We start from the raw sequence: 25,234 nt of genomic DNA, 5'->3' as shown, positions 1-25,234 counted from the left end.
GTCCATAAACAGTCAGAAGCATTCCATACGTTTCTGTGGCATTACATTTCTTAGCTTGCGAATGGTGTCTTTTAATTCCTACGTTATGATAAGGTCGAGTTTCTCTGTCTTCCAAACGCGGAGACGAAATCTTCCATGCAAACTGATCTAAATCTATCCCTCTGACTACAAACCCTAACAAAAACAAAACAAAACAAAACTGTACGTATCTCAAAATCTATCTCTTTTTAATTACGTCATGAATACACGTAACATTAAGATCACCTGATGTCATCACTAAATCTTAGTTATTATTTATGTTCTAACGTTGCAATTTCGCATTTCCGATAAATTTCTTCCGTGGTTTTGTGTGTGAAACACCCAATTCGTCTCAATACATTTTTTACATGTTTCTTCATATTATTTTAACATTTAAAATTCTATTTTCGAAACATCAACAGCGATTATAATAGTAATTGATCAGGTTTTTTTTTTGGTATTCCTCGGCAGTGCTCTATTCGACATTAATTATTGGCATTGGTCCATATGAAACTCTGTGAGGGATCAGTCCAGTGACAACGTGTTTGATATATTAGAATTTAATTGACAGAAAACACATTTTTAGAAATTCGACATTCTTTTTAGATAGTAGTCGGGCAAGAATTCGAAATCAGGATCAAAAACCTGAAAAATCGGAATTTTCAAGGATATTCGAATCGGAATCGTAAAACAAACTTATTTACTATTCTGTAGTGTGATATACATTGACTTGCATATCAATGAGGTTTCGTCCCCAAAATGACGATATAAAAGAACTAATGTCAGGAGAACAGTGCAGCAGAGTTCTTGGGGCCGGGTTAAACAGATCGGAATTTAGAATGCCGTACGAACTCTGGCAAGAATCCCTTTTTTTAATTACAAGCTATTTCGATATGAAATATAAAGTCGATGCGACCGAGACGAAAGCGCCTTCTAAAGATTGAAAGCGACGTGAAATGGAAATATTACGCGATTCACGTCGAACTTTGCAATTTGAAAGCATCGAGATATAGAAAGATTGAAATGTGATTCGAGTCAAGCATTTTCCTGATATTCGTTGTATAATGGAGAATTACAATTCGACTAACATTTTTGTGTTTGAGAAGCCAGTAAAGCCCAACGGTGTTTGAGAACCTAGTAAAGTCCAACGGTGTTTGAGAACCTAGTAAAGTCCAACGGTATTTGAGAACCTAGTAAAGTCCAACGGTGATTGAGAACCTAGTAAAGTCCAACGGTGTTTGAGAACCTAGTTAAGTCTAGCGGTGTTTGAGAAGCTTGTCGTATTCAACAGTTTTTGAAGTTGATGTGATTGCCGATCTTAGAACGAGGTTTTAAGGTGAAATTTAAGGATTATGGGGAGAGTTAGTGTGATATGAATTGATTTGCATGTCAATGAGGATTCGTTCCCAAAAAGACGTTATGAAAAGAATAATGTCGAGAGTGCAGACCAGTCACGTTCTTGCGACCGAATTGAACTGGATGGAATTTAGAATGCCTCATGAATGCTGACAAGAATTTTTTTTAAGTCTTTTCTTTTAATTTTTGGTTTGTTAAATAATTACTATTTTTTGTTGTTATTGATAATAAAATCAATTTTTTTTTAATTTTAGATTTATGAAGAAAACAATAAATAATACATAAAAATTACAAGTAAAATAATTACAGATTCAACTTCTGGGACGAGTTCATCCAAACTTTGGATACCACGAAAAACATTTAGAAGTTACTCTAATAAAAAATAAAATTATATCTTAATTCAAAAGTAATCTGAAAACTCGCGGCTAAATCCATACACTTAAAACAATGAAATGATACCAATTTTTGTTGGCGAATTTAGAATCAGAATCGGTTTCGGAGTCAGGTATTCAGAAAAAATCGGCAATTGAATCGAAATCAATAAAATATATTCAAATCCACCCATCACTAGTTTTAGGTGCACAAACTGAACCGTTTATTACATCAATGTGACTATATTTTTTTTATTGACCGGTCTAGCTTAGAATCTATAATTCATGTACTGCGTTCAATATTTGGTTCACGTATGACTTAACAAGTCGAAAATTAGATTCGTCAGGAGTTTGATGAGACTTCACAGTTGGGGCAATTCGTGTGAAGATGAGCCGTTCATAGAACTTATATACAAGTCGGTAGCTAAGCTCAGGCCTTTCTCTAGTTTAAAAGAGCAGTTACTGTGACTTTTCTCCAGATCTTAGGGATTTGATACTCGGTGGTGAAGATGTTATGGATCACCAGAACCTATTAGAGTGTACTTAGGCCAAAGTGTTGTATCGTCTTAATACTGCTGCCATCTAAACCCGATGGGTAGCCGTGTTTAAGATGTTTCATAGAAGCTTTAAGTTCCTACATTGTAAATGGTAGGAAGATGTCATCTGATTGTTCCATTACTACTTTTATTGCAATCCTCATCTGCTTCAGGCATTCGCCTTCCTTGTTCAATGGTTTGCTGTTCAACAGCAGTTGATTGGAAACTTGGTATGAGTTATCTCGGCCATTCGTTGCTAGGATTAGTTAACATCATTCAGTTTATTTACTATTGTCCAGACCGCCTTGCTGTTATGTGTAGGGCTATTATAACAGTATATTCTTTTCATTGTTTTGACTCTCGAGTATATATCCGACACAGTTAAACACAGATAATCAACCGATAACTACATCATTCTAAATAAAAGCATATGATATGAACGTATACACACCAGAGAGTCAAACTAACGAAAAAAATATGCTGTTGTCCTAGCCCTAGTTATGAGTCATCTCGATGTTACTGACGATTTCTCTCAAACATTGTCCTAGCGTCGCTTTATGAGCTCAACAATGATTAGCTGAGGTGAAGCATATGCACATAAAAGGGATCACAGTAGTTAGTTGCCATGCACTGATCGTAGATAAATTTACTTAGGTCATCGAGAGCAGAAACGAAGTTCACTTCGTATCTTCTTGGGATGTTGTTCTTTGCACACTCCCATACAAAGGATTGAAAAGATTAATACTCACTTGAAACTATAGTCTAGATCCAGTGCAAAACTTTCCCAGTTAGTTTTACGATAGTTGAATCGATGCTTGGGTTTGATGGTGATAGACTGAACTACTGGTTGTAATTCGACTACCATGGTACAATGTTGAGACTTGGGTATTGGCTGCCCTGTCTATATCTTAGAATTGTGTTTGAATTCGGAAATAAATGTCAAATCAATGTTATAACCTTTCTTCCAGTAAGCGCTGATAAAAGTTGGTTTATACTTAGCTTTGTTCAGTATGGTTAGCTCATGCAATAAAACCTATTTTTGGACGAGCTCTCTGTCCCTATAAGTGTGGTCTTCACCCCACGTTTTACTATACCTATTGAAGTCAGCAATAACCAGAGATTTACTAGCCGCAGTGCAGTAGGCAGACCATTCGAACGAGACTGGAGGTGGTTTGTAGGTGGATGCTTTTTCCATTTTGTTATGTTTCACCTGCACTATTTCCATACTGCCAATCGACTTGTCCCAGCAATCTTTGATAATCGTCTAGTCCCTCACGTAAATGGTGCTTTTCATACAGTGCACATAAAAATGACTAAAGGCATGTCTGGAATTTTGGCTGAGGTGGATTGTTTGTGTGTCTCTTGAAAGCAGGTGTCTAATCAGTATAAACAAATTCAATGCGAATCTGATATATTTTATATTTACAAATAAACAGTTCTTCCCATAACTCCCTTCTGTGAAACCCATTTAAGGTCTTCAAATAAAGTTAAAATCAAGGGGATATTTATTAACTGATGTCTGATATTATTGTTGAAATTTTACGTATTACTCGCACTCTCCCTCTTATCTTCTTTGCATGAAAATAAAAATGAACACAATATGGTCAACATCTCGGCCCTTGCATCTCACATCAGCGGTCCATAAATCATCATGATCGGTTAATTAGTTTCAGAGTGAATCATCTACAGAGAAACATACAAACATGTCCAACTTACACAATGCATAATAAAGTGAGTGTTCTGCTTGACCTAGATTCGTATTTTGCGGTAAAATAATACTGATCCTTTGCGTGCAAATTATCCACGTTATTGTTTTTAAAGCGGAAACAACGACAACACACACACAAACATATATATATATATATGTGTGTATATATATATATGTGTGTGTTTGTGTGTTTGTGTGTGTTTTATTTACCTTGGCATAATGATCCGGCCAATGATATCTTCCGCCTCATCAAGCGTTAGATTTGATCAGCGAACCGTGATTCGAAGAAATTTGTTATGCTTGGTGGTCTGCCTGCCCCTCAACGCACTTGTCCAGATTACCGACTTCTGGCCGAGCGATTCTGAATAGAGCATGTAACGGCGAGAAACCGCAGTACAAAAAGTACAGTGACCGTTCACTATCTAAAATTCTGAAACAATTAATCATGTCCTTGGATCATATTATTATTATTATTATTATTATTATTATTATTATTATTATTATTATTATTATTATTATTATTATTATTATCTAAATATCAATTTACTTGTTCCGTACATCCAGCGTCGCAGAAACATCATCGCAAACATTAATTAATGAGAATCGAATTACCTCCCTTTACAGTCGCTCTTTATCAGCTTAAAGTCATTAAAACCATTTCTTCTCCAAAATTAAAAAAAAGAACATGGCTTTCTGTATACAGGTTCAAATTGGCTATTTTATTTACAAATTTTTAAAAAGTCATGATGAGAGAAGACTGTAAGTATTTTTTTATGAAAGTGTTTTTTTTATTTAGAAAACATTGTGCAAGTGACTTGACATTTGCCCCTTTATAAATTATATAAAAGAATCGTTTAAAACAAAACAAGAAAATGTGTTGTGTGTTGAATTTCGATTGAAAAAAAATCTAAATGTGTTAAATCGATTCATTTTAGCTTTAATAGGTTTAAAAAAGATTTGCTAAAAATTGTTTTAAATTCATTGTTTGTTTTATCTCATGTTTTATTAATTTTGTTTGTAATGTGATAAAATTTTTTAACGAATTTCCACAGGTTCTGATAATTATTATTATTATTATTATTATTATTATTATTATTATTATTATTATTATTTATAATTATATATTTAGTACTAATAACTTATTATTATTATTATTATTATTATTATTATTTATAATTATATATTTAGTACAAATTACTTATTATTATCATTATTATTATTTAGAATTTTATATTTACTGCTAAGAACTTATTATTATTATTATTATTATTATTATTATTATTATTATTATTATTATTTATAATTATATATTTAGTACTAACAACTAATTATTATTCTTATTATTGAAAATTATATATTTAGTACTAATAACTTATTATTATTATTATTATTATTTATAATTATATATTTAGTACAAATTACTTATTATTATCATTATTATTATTTAGAATTTTATATTTACTGCTAAGAACTTATTATTATTATTATTATTATTATTATTTTTAATTATATATTTAGTACTAATAACTAATTATTATTCTTATTATTGAAAATTATATATTTAGTACTAATAACTTATTATTATTATTATTTATAATTATATTTTTAGTACTAATAACTAATTATTATTCTTATTATTGAAAATTATATATTTAGTACAAATAACTTATTATTATCATTATTATTATTTAGAAATTTGTATTTACTGCTAAGAACTTATTATTATTATTATTATTATTATTATTATTATTATTTATAATTATATATTTAGTACTAATAACTAATTATTATTCTTATTATTGAAAATTATATATTTAGTACTAATAACTTATTATTATTATTATTATTATTATTATTTATAATCATATATTTAGTACTAATAACTAATTATTATTCTTATTATTGAAAATTATATATTTAGTACTAATAACTTATTATTATTATTATTATTATTATTATTATTATTATTATTATTTATTCATAATTATATATTAAATACTAATAATTGTATTACCAGCAAGACCACGTAGGAGAAATATACTTGTGTTAATATTATTACATTTATCATTTTTTATTGCTTTTTCCTCCCAAACAAAGCACATAGCAACTTGGATTTAAGGGGCTACTATTTGGAACAAAATTTGCAGGGATACTATGCAGGGAGTTGAGCAGCAAGATATCTGTTCACATCACACTTGAACTTTTGTATGTCAGTACTGCCAAGGACACAGTGATCGTGACAGAAAATACAAAGATTGGTAGTTCGAGAGAAGAAAATATATGAAAAGAACTTTTTCCGGCATCTAGAGATCATTAGTGGAAGGGTGGGATTTTGCTGCTTGTCAAGTTAGTCGAAAGTATTTACACCGAGGGGGTACGGGTGCTTGAAGTTCATCGGAGCGCCTTCTTTTAAAATACTTGTAAAATAGGCACAGGAATGTAACTGTTCGTCGTGGCGACAGAGGTTGGAGTTAGGTTGACAGTACGGGACCTAATAGGTTGGCGACTTTGTTACTTTTAATCCTGTCTAGGAGTGACTGACTAATAACAGATGCGCGAGCACACGGGTGGCAACGATACTCATGGTCTAATGGTGGCTTTGTAGAAATACAGAATACATATAGGTGTAAGGAACTTTCTAGCACGTTAGAAAAAGCCCATCTTCTTCAAAGAAGTCTTGGCAATGCCGTCGATATAGTTGTTCCAATTCATCAATTCTTTATCTTTTCCTGGTGCTACCAGATCAGGCTGTCTGGAGATATTGTCTTCCTGAGACGAAATGCACCTAACATAGATGCTTTTTGTTTTTCTACTTCCTTTTCAAAACTTAATTATGTTCTGCAAAACCAAAAACAACAACCCTCTTTCCCCCTCTTTTTCTTTCTAACCATGTCCTCCTTTTCTCTTTCTTTATCCCACACTTCCTGATTGGTTTCTTTACTTAAAATGTACCTAACATCAATACTGTAACCTTTTTTCCTCTCTCCCATTACAAAACTCATGTTTTGCAAGGCAGGGAACAAAAACGATAAGATCCACTATAAATCAACCAAAACCAAACACTACAAACTAGCGATTAAAGATACAAAGAGCTTGACGAATAAAAACCTTCTTACAAAATAACTGGATGCAACATGAATACTATTTCCAAAATAACTGGATCTGACATTAAATAACCCAAAAGGGGTTGATACTCTGCAAAAAAAAAAAACAATTTATCTTTTCACTTCTTTCTAAAATATGGTCTTATCCAAGTAGAGCTATCTGATATTGCTGATATTGCTCGGGCCACATTATTACATGTTTTTTTTAAATTTAAAATATCACATGTTCCTATCGGTTTTTATATATTTCAATCTTTCTTCCTCCTCGTTTTCCCACTCGTAGGGCACATTTCATTAAACCCAAGCTCAAATAAGCAACATTGCGTCGATGGGACACATGTTGAAGCCTGCGCAATAATGCCGGACCTATTAGATCAGAGGCCATGTTTTTGACACTATCTTCGACGTTGAAAATTGCTGTAGATGCACCAGCACAGATGTAGTAACGATACTCCATGCATGTGAGAATACCGATTTTGTAAATGTATAAGATACTCTCAGATACTCTCGCACCACACTCTATAACAGGCACGACAGGAAAACAAATGAACACATATCTAAAGAAATGGCAGAAACACTAAAGGATTACCTCAGATCTGTAGTGTAATGTGGACAAAACTGGATGATAACATTCAATGCTGCTAAGACTGAACTTGTTTCCTTCAATGATTACAAGAAACCTTCTCTACCACCAATAGCAATGGCCACTGACTCTTTATCTGAAAGCACATCTTTCAAACTCTTGGGCCTAACGTTCGCAAGAAACATGAGCTGGAACAATTACATTGAGAGCATTGCCAGGACCGCTGCGAAGAAGATGGGCTCTCTCTACCGTGCTAGAAAACTACTAACACCCGAAAGTATCCTGAACATCTATAAGGCCACCATTAGTCTATGTATGGAGTATTGTTGTCATCTGTGGACTGGTACATCTGCTACTAGTCTCTCGCTCCTAGACAAGGTTCAAAAGAGAGTCGAAAATCTGATAGGTCGTGAACTGTCATCTAAGCTTCAGCCCCTGTCCCATCGACGAAATTTTGCGTCCCTCTTCTTGTTCTACAAGTATTCTAACGGCGAATGCTCTGACGAACTGCAAGTACTTGTGCCCCCACGATGTAAACCCCCTCGACACACCCGACAGGCAGCTAAATTCCACACCCACAGAGTAGAGATTCCTAGATGTAAAAAATATTTCTACTCCAATAGTTTCTTCCCCAGAACCGCTGGACTTTGGAATTCCATTCCAGGCCCCTGCTTCCCCAACTGTACTGACACGCAGAAGTCCAAGTGTAACGTGAACCGACATCTTGATGCCCAACTCCCTACATAGTACCCCTGTAGCTGTTGCCCCTGATAGTAGCCCCTTACACCAAAGTGGCAATGTGCCTTGTTTGGGGTGAAAATGTAATAAAAAAAAATGTGTAATTTTCTAGCATAGTAGAGAAAGTCTACAAAAAACTTGTATTAATTAAGATTTAGTATAATAATTGATTTTTTAAATGTCTAGTGGTCTCTTATTGTCTGAAACTCTATATTTTTGTTTATCAATTTAGTTCTCCAATTTTTCTTTCTTTTCCTCTCTGTATTCCACAACTCCCTCCCCCCTCTCTCTCTCTCTTTCTCTCTTTCTTTCTTTCTCTCTGTCTCTCTCTTTGTCGATCTCGTTATAGTATTCCCTATCAAAATAGAATACTTTCCAATGACGGAAGTAACCGGAAGTCGCGACCAACTTCCGGTCTCTGTCATAACAATCCTCCATTTTTGTATTATTTGTTTGCCTATTTCATCGTTCGATTATTTTTCTTTTACTATTTTTCCCCGTTGTCGCTCGATCTTTGCTTATAATTCACAATTTTCCACACGAATCCTTTCGTATTTCATCATGCCAAAACGATTTTCGTTCTGTTTTTGTTTTCTATTCTGATTCCTGCAACTAAACGCTCTGAAATGCTCTTTTTGTTTATCCTCTAAGATGTGATGGGTAGCTCCCAACCGCCCCCATGTTCATAGTTTCCCATATGGACTACATCTGCGCTCCAGTTAAACATACACAAATGCTAACCTTACTCAAGTGATGTAAGAATTTTGAAAAACAAAACACACACACACACACACACATACACACACACACACATATATATATATATATATATATATATATATATATATATATATATATATATATATATATTAGTGATAGGACGATACCAAAGTTTTCTGTCCTGGATATGACCTTAAACTTTATCCAATGGTGGGGTCCTAGCTTGCGGGTTTTGGGGAGTGTGGGGCTATTGCTCCCAGGTCCAATATGACCCGGAGTGGTAGTACCCGTTAGGGTCCTAACCATAGATTAAATAGAGACTGACTTGAAAAAAAATATATACTATTCAAAAAATGTCTTTCAAATCATTGGATTCGGTATTAAATGACCTAAAAAGGGTTGATATGCCGTAAAAGAAAAACAACCAACCAATCCAATTTTTCCAACTTTCGACACAATCACCGATTATGATTATGATTCCTTTAATATTTCAGAATATTTAAATTTAGGTTTATTGCATTTTATTTTATTTTCGAATTACTCTGAAACCTCCGTGTAATATCCTTATAGATTTTAGCAAACATTAATAATGCACGTTTTAATAGTTTCCTTGTCCTTGATTCGAAATAGTGAAGCAAGTCAAGATATATTTCTTTTTTAAACCAAAACCAATGTGCATTAGTTCGTCGCTAATTGAAAAAAATATGATTTTAGTTTTCATAAATAATTTCAAATACTGAGCTATTAAAAGGCAAAATGCATAGACGATTTCAGAACACAATAGGTAACAAAGCCCATTTAAGAATGCGTTTCTAGATAATAATATTGTTATATAATAGGTCGAACACAGTAAAGTATTTGTTAGTTATTGATCTGTCGATCTATCTATTTATCTATATATGTATTACCGATGTATCTCTCGATCTATCTATTTATCTATTTCTGTATCTATTCATCTCGATCTATCTATCTATCTATCTATCTAACTGGAGAGATGGATAGGAAATGAATACATAGAATATTGATAAAAAAAACTGTCAAAATATGGTTAACTCATATCATAGACAAGTTTAACGGGAGGTCTGGTCAGCTGATCGGATCTACATGTATGTTACGTGGATCAGGTTTGCTGGAGATCATTGGAGTTGGAATTTGAACGTTGACCAGAGCGGACGGTTTAACAGGTCGTCTCCATATCCTTCACTGGGGAGGGGCTGACGTATGTGAAAATAGAAACATAGAATTAACCACGCAAGCAAAGATATTAACTTTCCATTCTTCTGCGATCGATTCCTGGAAAGTGAATTAAAAAAGACTATTTAAAACCAACCAGCGTTCTTGGAAGTGAATGATTATTCGTCCAAAAAGGTTCCAGCCTCCCCTCCAAGAACGAGATGAATTCCAGGTTGACCAAGATCAAAGATGCATGAAGGTATGCCCAAAAATACATGTATCACACACACACACGCACACACACACACACACACACACACACACACACACACACACACACACACACACACACACACACACACACACACATGAACAATTAGATATAAATATCACATAAATAGACAGCTACAAGGTAATTTCGGGTTCAGAGAGTGAAGAATCAACAATAGATTATTAGTGACACGTACACACATCAGGATGAACCCTTTGTCCCAAGTACATATCGATATATGGTGTTATGATTCCCCATTACACAATTACACACCATTTTTGGTACGTCACAATACAACAATATAAACAACCAGAAAAAAGATTTTTACGATGAAAACGATAAGGGGTTTATGCTTTATTAACTATTCTGCACTTGTACCATATCAAAGAGTTTGAATGATTTTACCATAATTATGTTCTATATATAATCTCATCGCAAATGTGCTAGTCAAACAGCTTTCAGTAGCAGACGCGAAACCTTTGGATTACGCTAAATCTTACATTTAATATATTTTACAGTTAATTTGATTGTGCTATTTTCCAGAGGTAAGGTAACCAATGAAGTATAACGAGGTTAATACAATAGTGCTCAATACGGAACTAGAGCAAGTTACACTTTCAATTTGTCTTTATATAAGCAATAATTAGTTACTACACAGCCATGAGCATATTTCGGTCTTCTAGTACTTAGTAAGTAGAGACCCCTTCAGGCAACAATTCATTGTCTCCGTGCCTCTTAAAAGTGGATTACTACTAATATTCAAAAACGGAATTTTTTTATGAAAAACGAAACTCAACTTTCAGCAAAATGCTACCAAAAAAACCTTTTGCTGAAAGTTGATTTGCGTTTTTTATTAAGAATTCCGCCTCTGAATATAAGCGTTGTTGTCTGAAGAGGTCTCTAGTTACTAAATACTAGAACACCGAAACATGCTCATGACTGTTTAGCGACACATTACTGCTTATGTAAAGACAAATTAAATATATCTATATATATATATATATATATATAGCCTTTGAGACTTACACGACAGATCGCCACAGTCGATTGAAAATTACTTGGGGCGACTAAAAGTCGTAAATCACTCGCCCGCCAGTCGATAAAATTTCTTTGAATAAAGAAACGGGGAAAACTCATTAATTTACGACCCTCAAATATGCGGTGGCTTAGAATGACTTATGTCACATCATTTGTGAATTCTTTCATCTCTGGCTGTGAGACCGTTGGAATATCGTATTGAAAAAATAGTGGTCACGCTAAAGGTCAACAAGAGGTCAATTTACACATTCGGCGTGTAGTCAAAATGTTGCCTTCATTTATCTCTCTGATTTTGAAATTCATTTGGAAAAAAAATTCTTCGACGCTACAACTACATACATTTCATTCTTACAAAAGTAAAGACGAACATTTGAAAGAAGAAAAAAACGCATCGTTCCGTCAAGCACGCACCAAAAATTAAATTATACAACAAGTAAGTAATCAGTTTTCGCTTAAGTTTTGTTTCTTCGTAAACAAACATTATTTGTTCCAGGGACGGTAGAAATTTATCAGGATATAAACAAATCTGGACATGAAATATAAAATTGTAAACACATAAAAATATCAAGACGTTTGATTATTAGTAACATGTTATACATGATATAATATTTCGACTTGCCTTGTAAAAAAATAAAAATATAGAAAAAATGTATAAAAACCCTTTTTGTTTCATTAACAAAGCTATTTAATTACTAGGTTAATCTATATAAATTTCGCTGAAATGTTCAATGCTATATGATGCTAAATGTCCATTTTTATTATGATCTCGCTTCGAGTTTTGTTCAGTAATTATTGTAAGTAACTATTTCTGATTCTTTTGAGCTGCTGGGATGATTGTGTGTTTCAGAATATTATTAAATTAGAGACTTCATATTGAAATGTTTTAATTAAAAAATGAATCTCTAATATTTGTTTTGCATTTTAAAATATATTTATTTCAAGGGTGTGGTTTTACATTATGCTTTCTTTGTGTATAAAGTTGGATATATTCGTTTTCTAACTGTACCAATAAACACAGTCTTAAATTATTTATATTTCAATTGTCATTTTGATACTACGTATCAGCATCCGAAGAAATGATTCTTATTTCTATGGAACAATAATATGAATGATGCTATATAAAGAGACTGGTGTTGTATTTTAACGTTTTGTTGAATATTTACAGAAATGTTTCTAGTAATAAAATAGTTGATTTACAAGAGTCAAACAATATTTTCTTGTTAGATTTTACGCACGGTAATTTCTTGAATTGTTGTAAAATTATTTACTCTTATTGACTGAAACAAAGACATAAAGTCGGACGAGTAAAAATAATTTTGGGCGAGTAAATTTTCCCTCACAGTCGATCGGTGGTCGAGTGATTTTTTTTTCAAATCTCAAAGGATATATATATATATATATATATATATATATATATATATATATATATATATATATATATATATATGCGTTTTATTTTTTATTACTGTATCTTTCTGTTGAGTTACATTATTGTTTCGGCTACACGGCCGTTTTTTTTTGCCGTCTGTAGCGTCCTTTCTGTAAAAGTCTGAGGACGTTACAGACGGTCAAAAAAAAACGCCCGTGTAGCCGAAACAATAATGTAACTTAACAGAAAGATACGGTAATTAAAAATAAAACACATATTCGCTTCACAACAGTATTGAGCACTTTCTTTAGTTTTTATTAATTACCATCTCCACTCTCTCTCTCTCTCTCTCTCTATATCTATATATATATATATATATATAGTCATCCACATACAGTACTGTTTCGCTGTTTCACAGCTCATCAGTGCGGCTAGACAGGCAACTACCTCAAGCCAGGATTGAAACCCGACCGTTTGTACGGCAGTCAAGGCTCCTAACCATTACGCTATTGGCGGCTGCTTGAACGAGTAGTGAGTTTAACGATGTTTTGATATCGTCTGAAATACCTCCGCTCGATTTGTTTACACAAAGAACGTCGCTTATATGCTAATGGTAATTCGTGTTTCACTTCTCAATATGCTCAACTCAAGGTGAGGAGCACTATAGTCATCCACATACAGTACTGTTTCGCTGTTTCACAGCTCATCAGTGCGGCTAGACAGGCAACTACCTCAAGCCAGGATTGAAACCCGACCGTTTGTACGGCAGTCAAGGCTCCTAACCATTACGCTATTGGCGGCTGCTTGAACGAGTAGTGAGTTTAACGATGTTTTGATATCGTCTGAAATACCTCCGCTCGATTTGTTTACACAAAGAACGTCGCTTATATGCTAATGGTAATTCGTGTTTCACTTCTCAATATGCTCAACTCAAGGTGAGGAGCACTATAGTCATCCACATACAGTACTGTTTCGCTGTTTCACAGCTCATCAGTGCGGCTAGACAGGCAACTACCTCAAGCCAGGATTGAAACCCGACCGTTTGTACGGCAGTCAAGGCTCCTAACCATTACGCTATTGGCGGCTGCTTGAACGAGTAGTGAGTTTAACGATGTTTTGATATCGTCTGAAATACCTCCGCTCGATTTGTTTACACAAAGAACGTCGCTTATATGCTAATGGTAATTCGTGTTTCACTTCTCAATATGCTCAACTCAAGGTGAGGAGCACTATAGTCATCCACATACAGTACTGTTTCGCTGTTTCACAGCTCATCAGTGCGGCTAGACAGGCAACTACCTCAAGCCAGGATTGAAACCCGACCGTTTGTACGGCAGTCAAGGCTCCTAACCATTACGCTATTGGCGGCTGCTTGAACGAGTAGTGAGTTTAACGATGTTTTGATATCGTCTGAAATACCTCCGCTCGATTTGTTTACACAAAGAACGTCGCTTATATGCTAATGGTAATTATATATATATATGTGTGTGTGTGTGTGTGTGTGTGTTTATATTCAAAATGTGATGTTAGAAACAATGAACACGTGCGTATATGTATTAGTTTAAATAAACAAATATTTTTTTATTTAAAGTTTCAAATTTACGGCTTATGAAAAAGCCCTCATCAGGATTAAAAAAAAACAATACAATATTTTATATTAGTTTTTCTTTTTTTTTCTTTTCTTATGTACCATGATGTCATTTAGCAGTGTTTGTTTGTCGAAGGTGGTCATTGTATATTGTCAGTCTAGTGGTAAGCGCTGTTCATGCGCAAATGTGCAATATTAGTAGTAATTCACTTTTAAGAAGCACGGAGACAATGAAATCCAAAAGGTGAGATTAGAAAGAACGACCACGTGCGTGTTTGTATTTTTTAAATAAACAATAATTTATTTATTTAAACTTTCAAATTTTCGGCTTGTAAAAATGCCCTCTTCAGTATTGTTTTAAAAAACAAATCCTGATAAGGGATTTTTTATTTGAAACTTAAAATAAATAAATATTTGTTTATTTTAAAAAAGGAATACAAATACGCAGGTGGTTGTTCTTTCGAACCTCACATTTTGAATTTCATTGTCTCTCCGTGCTTCTTAAAAGTGGATTAATAATAATATTATATATATATATATATATATATATATATATATATATATTATATATATATATATATATAGTCTTGAAGTTTTTAACTTTAAAACTATACAAAAAATATTTTTTATCATTCGTTTGAAAACCATATAGTCAGTAAGTTATTTAATCACCTGCAATCACTGCATCAACTCGCTCTCGAATTTACTATATTACCAATAATTTATTTTTCAAGGGATCATCAGTTGTTTTCCATTGTTTCGAGGATTTAAAAACAAAACACTATATTACATCTTGGCTTTCCACCGTTAATCTAAGGAAGAAGACATGTTACAAATTGATATATATATACAGGGTGTCCGAAAAGTCCCAGGACACTCTATTTTTAATATTTTACTGCTGTTAAATATGATTGATTTTAATATTCTAATGTTGTTAAAACAATTTATTTTTTCAGGTTATGACTGACATCAGTGTATTTACTGTTGAGGAGCGCTTAATTGCTGCTGTTTGGGTTCACGACCGCATCAGGAATGACATGACTATGGAAGATGTTCGAAGTGCTTTCACAGAAAGATTTGGAAAGCCCGCGCCATCAAGACGTAATCTGTATCCGTGGGGGAAGAAAGTTTTTGAAACAGGTAGCGTTCTGGATCAGGCAAGAAGTGGCAGGCCTGAAACACGAAAGGAAACGTGTGCTGGTGTTCAGGAATCACTGCAACAGTCTCCCAAGAAATCCACCAGAAAACGTTCTGCTGAACTTGGAATACCAAGGGCTACCATGATGGATCATATGAAAAAGGACTTGGATGTCAAAGCTTATAAGCCCATGTCGGTAAATCAGTTGTCAGATGAAGATATGGATCGAAGAAAAGAATTCTGTGAGAAATTTTTAAAACGCTTTCCTGATGGTCCAAGAAATCACAGAAAGATCATATTCAGCGCTGAATGCGCCATTTATAAAAGTTCTAAAAGTCGAAACATATATTTCTGGGCTAAAGAAAACCCCTTTTACAAAGAAGAAGTTGAAAATAATCCTCCACATGTCATGATTTGGGCTGCATTGCCATCTGAACATTTGATTGGTCCTTATTTCTTTGATGGCAATGTCAACCAGGAATCAAATGCCAACACGATTAGAAACTGGTTCATTCCCAAGTTAATAGAACTTAGTATTAAGGATCATGTATGGCTACAGCAAGATGGTGCACCCGCACATTATGCACTTCCTGTGAGAGCGCTGCTAAATGCAGAGTTTCCTGATCGATGGATTGGGCGCGAATAAAATTCTTTTGCTTGGCCACCACGAAGCCCCGACTTGACCACTCCAGACAACTTATTATGGGGTTTAATTAAAGGTCAAGTTTCTGGTATTAGATACGAAACCATTGATCAGCTAAAGCATGCGATTATTGCAGCTTTTGCTAGCGTATCAAGGAATTCTCTAAAAAAAATGGCACAAAGAACCTGGAGGCGAATGGAATTGTGCAAGAACAACGAGGGCCAACATACTGATCCCCTAGACCACTAAATTACTCTAGTTGTTTTCTGCTTTGTTTCTAATAAAGTTATCTTTTTTTGTTGAATATATATGTTTTCTGTGGGTTTCATTAAAAAATACTGTGTTTTATTAAAAATACATGTATAGTGTCCTGGGACTTTTCAGCCACCCTGTATATAAATTTGGAATTAATTTCGGTAAATTAAGAAATTTACGACAAATTTATTATTCGATAAAGAATATAACAATTAAAATATTTTTCCTTAATCCATGTATTTTCAATATCTCATCGGAAAATAATGTCTTAGCCAGTCAATAAATGTTGCTACTTTAACATAGATTGAAAAAAATACTTCCATGAAAAACCTAGATATTTAAAAAAATGATATTTTATGGTGTAGTAAGGTTCAATAAAGGTAACATGGAGGAACACTGCTAAGAACCATCGTGGATCTTACGAAAAAAACTAAAAAAAAAAAAAAAAACAGATACATTCCAGGAGAAAAGAAAAAAAAATGATTTTCGGGTATAATTATTTCCACGTCTCCGTCTTAAAAAATATTTTTTGAAATGTTTGTTGAAAATAATGTTTTAATTTACATTTGTTGAAAAAAAAATATTTCGTTCATATAATTTTACTTTCGGCAATGCTTATCTTCTGTTTTTTTTTTTGGGGGGGGGGGGGGGGTTCCAGCGTTTTAATTTCATCGTCCGGCAGTGTTCGCGTAGTTTTTTTTTTTTTTTTTTTTGACAACGTTTTCCATCTCATTACCGTAAAATGCTGAAAAATGTGGCCTTGAGCCAGGTTCTACACCAATAATAATTTTTCTGTCTTCGGTCACTAAAAACGTTCTATGAGCATGTCTTTTCCACAAGCGCCGGCAGGAGCTCGGCGAATACTCGGCGGATGGCGGAGAGCAGGCGGGTTTTGGTGTTGTGTAAAGTAATGTTGCTGATGTTCTAGATGTATAACGAGACGAAGAAGTCGAGGATTAAGGTCGAGAGGCAAGGGTACAAAGTCGTAGTAATTTATTTCATGCAAAGCTTGGGCCCCTTTGGACTTGTGGGTCGGCGCCGAGCTCTCTGCTGCCACATTCAGGGTCTGCCAGCGGCCACCTGATTGCACCAGAAAATCACCACACTTTTCAGCACCTACAGCTACACTTTGGTGTTGACTTTTAAGCAGACTTCGAAGATGTGAGGTAGCGTGAGGTGACCCTCACATGAAACCACAGCAAAGATCATAACTGTGACCGGAGACTCGTTCAGCTGTGCCCTTAAGCGTTGATCCGTCCCTAGAGAACACGAGTTGTACAGCGGCGCATCTGTGGTATCGCTCGTTGAACAGTGTGTCACTTTCAGACATGATAGAAGGCTACTATCGCTCTTAAGATTTGTACACAACTAGCGAACTAATAGATAGTCTGCAAAAAAAAAATTATAATAATAAAATAAATAAAAATAATAATCGGTTTACCTTAACATGAAAGCGAATAATTTTGTATGGCGACAATTTTGTCGTTCCACCCTGTAGAACAGAAGGGATAGTTTTTTTTTTTACATGGAGGTCACCACTTATCAAGGCCCGGAGGCCACTCATGGATAAGGGTTATAGCGTGTACAGTAATCAATGAGATAGTATTGTAGTAATCATTAGTATTGGAGATTTTATAGAGTGTCTTACTTAAAGGGGCGGTTTGTCAGGAATTTGTTTATGTTTGACTTGAAGACATCCAAGTTGTAGTCAGGTGGGAAACAGGCAAACGGAAGAGAGTTCCACAGTCGTGCACTTTTGAGAAAGAAGCTCTGCTCATGGAATTTACGTTTGGATTTAGGCAAAGATAAAGAGTGGGGAAAATTATTGACAGTGATTTCAGCCAGACGAGTGTTTCTCGTGAAAGATTGGCGAGGGAGCGACGAGAGATTGGAGCTCAAACGAGCACTTGCCATGGAAATAACGATAACACAAATACAGGCTCGCAACATCTCTTCTGTGAGAGAGAGGATGCAGGGAAGAGAAAAGGGATTCCCCCACTAAACCACGAAGACTATTTTGTACTCTGTCAAGGCAGGATAAACTGCTTCTAGCAGCTCCTGCCCAGATGTGGCAGCAGTACTCCATCCTAGGACGTACTTGACGTTTATACAGATAGAGAATTGCATCAGTAGTGAGATATCTTCTGGAGCGGTATAAGGATCCCACCATTTTCCCAGTGTCCTTGGCAACAGAGCTGATGTACTTGTGCCATTTCAGATCAGGAGTAAAGGTCAAACCCAGAAGTTTGTCAAAACATGGAGCCTCCCCAAGACGAGAGCCATCCATTTCAATTGATGCCAGATGGGGAGTAGAGCGTCGATGATGTAAAGACAGAAGCTTAGTTTTGGATGCATTAAAAGTAACCAGCAATCTCTTCCCCCACTGTACCACGTGCTCAAGATCAGAGGAGAGAGTATCAGAGAGAACATTGTCATTTACGGCCTTTGATGTGTTGCCATAGATTGTCGTGTCATCAGCATAGATGTCAAGGATTGATTTATGTATGTGTTTTAGGAGATCATTGATGTAGATCAGGAAGAGAGTTGGGCCCAGGATAGACCCGTGATGGACACCTGAGGGAATACAGCATTAATACTGTGGGTCTCTGGTTTCTGCCCATCAACCACTACTCTTATGAGCCTATCGGAGAGAAATGATTTAATGATTGAGTAAACATTTCCAATGATACCGTAGCTGAAAATCTTGTGAAGTAGGCCCTTATGCCATACTTTATCGAAGCAATTGCCCTGGAAAGGAAGCCTTGGTCAAGAGATTCGCTAATCCTATGAGATATAACCGTTAGCACATCTGCTGTAGATCTTGCAGAACGGGAATCATATTGCATGTCACTAAGAATATGCTTTTTTTTCTCTCGTTTTAAATATAAGAAAAAGTATTAGTTAATAATAGTAGATTTGACAAAAAGATTTGTGAAAAAGATTAAAAGAAAACAAGACAAATATTCAGGATTAAAGTCAAACCTGGAATATGGAAATAGAAAAATAAAAGTAAATGATGTTAGTGTTTTTAGATTAGTAGACTTCAAAATTACAGGAATAAGCATTCGTGCTCGAGAGACAATCCGTCTAACGTTAATAAACAGGATGAATCAGTCTTTTATATATAAGATTTTCAGCTACGGTATCATTCAGAAAATGTGAGAGAATATATAATTATTTTCCACAGTCGATCCAACGTCGCGGCCCAGAAGATTCCTACTGGTGAGACGTCGGCTTGGGTTTAAGCTGGTTTGATACCTCGTCCCTTGTTCGATATGAGGTAGTTTCTTTCCACTGTCGGATCTGTGCCGCGGGTTGCTTTATCTGTGTTAGACATTCTTGTGTGTGTGGCGTGTTTGCTCAGTTGGTAGAGTGCTCGTCTAGCATGCAACAAGCTCGGGTTTCAAATCCTGAGCTCAGATGTGTCTAACTTATAAGCCCAAATGAGAGAAACTCAAGTCTTGGACTTCCGGTTTGTTGGCTTTCTTAGCTCTTGTGGGCCGCGACGTTGGTTCGGCTGTGGAAAATAAATAAATATATATATATATATATATATATATATATATATATATATATATATATATATATATATATATATATAGCGTGTATATACATGTCGTGTATGCATATAATATCGTGTATATATATATATATATATATATATATATATATATGCGTATATCGTGTATATATATGCACACTACTAAAAATACAAACTAAATCGTTAGAGCTGCGTTTGGTACCGTTGTAGTTATCTAGATATAGGTAAGTAAGAGGTTTGAAGGAATGAATTAGATTGCGCTGAAAGAAGTAAAAATATACACGCAAGTTTAATTGAGTAGTTTGCATTTCATTGTGCCAAAATATGTACGCGTTATTTATCCACCAAAACAAATATATAACTCGTTGTATACTCCCCTTTCTGCATTATTAATGTTTCCTGTTCATGTTAATGTCATGTGACAAGTAATTTAAGAGTATAACGGTTAAATGTTTACACACAGACAGACCGATGAGTACATACACATGCCTCCTATTTTCTTATTCCCCCAGAATAGACTAGAGTGAATATTAAATGTTATTAATATTATGAGTTATGCATTTATTACCTGAAAGTTGCATCTGTCTGTTGCAGATATTGTCATTTTAAGACCCTAAAAAACAAAACATGTCATGGACGTACGTCAGGAGCGGGAATGCATCATTTAATTCCCGGGAAAAGTACATTGAGAATGGTGGTGACTACGTAGAAAAATAGATTTTGAAGCAAAAGCACCACTTATTTTGATGATATTAGCCCTGGCTTTTACTTTTTTAGGTAAAAATTAGTTTTTGCTCGTCAGTGTATTGATCTGATGTGACCGCGTGTAATATTATTATATACATGGGATATTATGTTTGCTAGTTGACCAATCACATTCTTTTTTCTTCATCATTCGGTTCGGACACGACAATTGGAGACCAGATAAGTACGAAGCTTTGATTTATAAGAACAAATCCAACCTTGATCGCCCTTCGGAGCCTATGGGGCAGTGGATAGAGGCGTTGCAGTAAGCATTGTCTGAAGATAGTGGATTTAATACTACTGAAAGCAGGCCAACGGATTAGGTTGCCAAAACATGGTAAGACGCAGCAACTATGGAAAGAAGTAATTATAGGACATAGTTACACGACTCAACATTCTTATTCCGCCGTGTTTACTGACATAAAGAAGGCCATAGGATGAATTGGCCGAAACGGGGTGAAACAACAACTACGAAGATGAGGATAACAGTCCGCAAATAAAGAAATGCCCTTGTATATATATATATATATATATATATATATATATATATATATATATTATTGTATAACTAGCGAGCGCACTGGCGTTGCCCGGGTGTTTGGAGGTGTAAATGAAAAAAAAAAGGGTTAGTAGGCAGGCAGGCTCGAACCCGTGACGCGAAGGCGAAAAAGAAAGTGAAAGAAAACGTGACATCTTACCGCTACACTATGAAGCCATAGGAAGTGAAAAGCGTTCAAATTAAGCGATGTCAATCAAAACGTTGACTTGCTAAATGAAAGAGATCACACAGGTGCAGAAATAAACGTAGACTGAAGGCCAGTTCAACTTTCCGCCGTTTCATTTATTTGTTTCCTCAGGATATCGGGGGAAAACCAGCTCCCCATAAAATGAAGTGTCCAAATGAATAGCAATTCTCTGATATGAGGGGTTTCCTCTACAGTGATCAAAGCTAATTGTTTCTGGACGTCACTGGCGGAATAGGCGGGAAGCTGCATTCGCTTTCGATTAGTTTTTCTTTTATACAAAAAACATGAACAAACGCGCGAGAGGACGGAATAGCGTGAATTTTCTAAAAGTCACTCAAATTAAAGATAGAGATGACGTGCGTTCGTAAATCGTAGATATTATAATCTAGGGAGGATATAAAAGTTCTAAAAAATAGTACCCCCCCCCCGGAGAACCTCGGCGAAAAAGCCTTTGCTGGACATAAAAAACCGCGCGCGGCCGTTTTGCTGTTTATATATATATATATATATATATATATATATATATATATATATATATATATAGATAGATAGATAGATAGATAGATAGATATTATATAATGATATAGGTGAGAAACTCGTTATTCCTCATATATTTTGTACCTGGGTAAGCACTTACTCCTTTATACACGAGAACACAAAGAAGATCGGAGGTCACATCAGCCGAAATGTTGTGAAATTTAGAATTAAGATGACAATTGTAGTCATAATAATCAAAATGATACGGACAGACAGTCTCTGTCTTTTATTGATATAGCGTTCTCCCTGTAGCTAGTTTCAATATAACCCGGTACAAAAATTGAATAGGTGTTAATCTTCGTATGCCGGATTATTTCACATTATATTAAGGATGTCGCAGCCTATATATATGTATTGTCATATAGACATTTATAATAAATGACAGCTCTTTTATTTCGACTTCTAACATTTATCTGCTTTATGTATTTATTTATTTTAAACTTAACGATGACTTCGGACAAACAGACAAACATTAGTTCTATTTCTTTTATAAAGAATTGCTTGGCTTATTTATTATTTAACAATTTGTAGCTATCGAATTTCGGTCCCGTCAGCTCATTTCTCCGTTTCAACTTGTCCGCCATTTTGAGCAGGCTCATGTTTCAATGGGAGAGAGGTGGTAGGGATAATGAACGCTCGCCGACATTACGAGGTCTTGAAGTTAAAATGCGTGATTGAAGAAGAAATCCTGGCACGGTTTGGGCGGGAAGACTATAGACAGAGACTATATTAAAATTTAAAAAAAAAAAAAATGATGCAAATATTATAAAAAAAAAATGTAAAGGAAGAAATATAAAAAAATAAATAAATAAATAAAAGATAATGGAAGATTAAAAAAATAAAAGAATGGTCGATTAATAAAAGAAAATACTATTTATTATAATGGCGCGTGGGAAATGAATTGAAAATCGGTATTACGGAAACAAAACAAGAAAATAGAATGAAAACGAAGACGTCATTTTTTTTTAATTTTAAATATAGCTTTATTTGATTAAGTCTCGTCATAGCAAAATACCATTGCAACATGGCCGTCTTCAAGTCTGATGTAAACAAATTATTATAGAGTCGTCCTATTGGATAAACAATTCCTGTTGTGTCAGCTCAGATTTTATTTCTAATCCTCGTGAGATGGCGATCATCTCCAACCGACATTGCAAACAAAGTCACTACGGCGAGGCACGTGAAGCTTCTTCGCGATACACTGCAGAACGCCATTATCTAGAGCAGGCAATCAATCAATTTGATTAAAAATGGCCGAATTAACCGATTTCAATGACAATAAAATTGTAGTGAGTGAAATTTTGCGTGAAAAATTACAGCCGATTCAGGAGCTTAACATTTCTTTTTTTGAGCACAGCCGATTACGCTGTGATCTTATTTTGGTCTACAATCTCCTCAGTGGACATTATGATATACCTAATGACCTATTATTTACGTTTGTACTAGGAAGAGATCTACACGGATATTACAAAAAATAGTTCCCTGTCGATTTCAATTGAACGGAAAGGGAACCCCTTTTTCAATCGAGATCCTTGGACCTTGGAATAAACATCTAATTGAAGTATTAAATACATCAACAATGGAACAATTTAAGGTAAAATGTGAACCTGGCATTGATAAACGGTAACTTATTAGTAAAAAATAAAGGTTACGTTCATATTTGTTTATTAGAAGTTTAACAGAGCCATTGACATAAATCTTTCAAGGCACAAGGTAACAATCCGACGTAGTCATGATTCCTTGGTTTCCCTTTGGTTAGATGAGATATTTATAATTATTTTGAAGTACCACTAGCATATCAAGCGATATTCTTGTGTAAACAAATTGAGTTCAGGCATTTGAACAGTTTCAAAACATTGATAATCACCTGCCCGCAGCAGAAGTTGAATAGCGCAACGTTTAGAAGCGTTGTCGTGTGGGCGGTCGGGATTCGATCCTAGGTTATAGTAGTTGCTTGTCTAGCCGCACTGATGAGCTGTAAAATAGCGAAGCAGTACTGTATGTGGATGAATATATATATATATATATGTGTGTGTGTGTGTTTGTGTGTGCATGTGTGTGTGTATGTATACAATCCCACACACACCTATATATTTATAGTGTCATATAATAATTTTCAAAGTTCCAAATATCAAGTTTTTTAAGTTGGTCATTTATTACGTTTCAAAAGGTATCTACTACATTATTGTATCTTATTGTGATTAATAAGTCTGCAAAATGATGTTATTGCTGCATATTTACTTTTTTATTGTTGTTACTAGACCGTAATCACGTGATTACAATTTAAGCAGACTAAAAATTGGGAGACACATGGGTTAGAAGAAAACGAAATAGCAATTCGACCAGGTAGGCATGGACAGATACTAGAAATAACAATTTCGTTTTAGTAAGAAGGATAACGAAATAGTCATTCTTTCTTTCATGGTAAATGCGTGCCTGAATAAAGAACAGTGCTGCAAAAAAAACAAAAAAACAAAAAACACTACAATAATAACAACAACAACAATAATAATAATAATAATAATAATAATAATAATAATAATGATGATAATAACATTAATAGTAATAATAATAATGATGATAATAACATTAATAATAATAATGATAATAACATTAATAATAATAACATTAATAATAATAATAATGTTAATAATAATAATATTAATTATAATATTATTAATAATAATAACATTAATAATAAAAATAATAATAATAATGATAATAACATTAATAATAATAAAACATTAATAATAATAATAATAATAATGATAATAACATTAATAATAATAATAATAATAATAATGATAATAATAATATTAATAATAATAATGATGATAATAATAATAATACTAATAATAATAATAATAAAAATTAAACAAACAAGTAAATAAAAAAATAAATGATTGACGTTTCATTTCATTTGCAGTTTCCGTTTGAAAGCTTGATGGGCGCAAAATATTTTTTTGCGGTGATTGGGCCTGGGTATTCCCATTGTCACATTTACTAAAAAAAAAACCCTCATCAAACTCAACGATAAATATCATAAAAATAATATAA

The sequence above is a fragment of the Euprymna scolopes genome, chromosome 36 (assembly GCF_053919585.1).
Source record: "Euprymna scolopes isolate OS-2025 chromosome 36, ASM5391958v1, whole genome shotgun sequence".
In the NCBI taxonomy this organism is placed as follows: Eukaryota; Metazoa; Mollusca; class Cephalopoda; order Sepiida; family Sepiolidae; genus Euprymna; species Euprymna scolopes.
Note: the sequence above shows the minus strand (reverse complement) of the source record.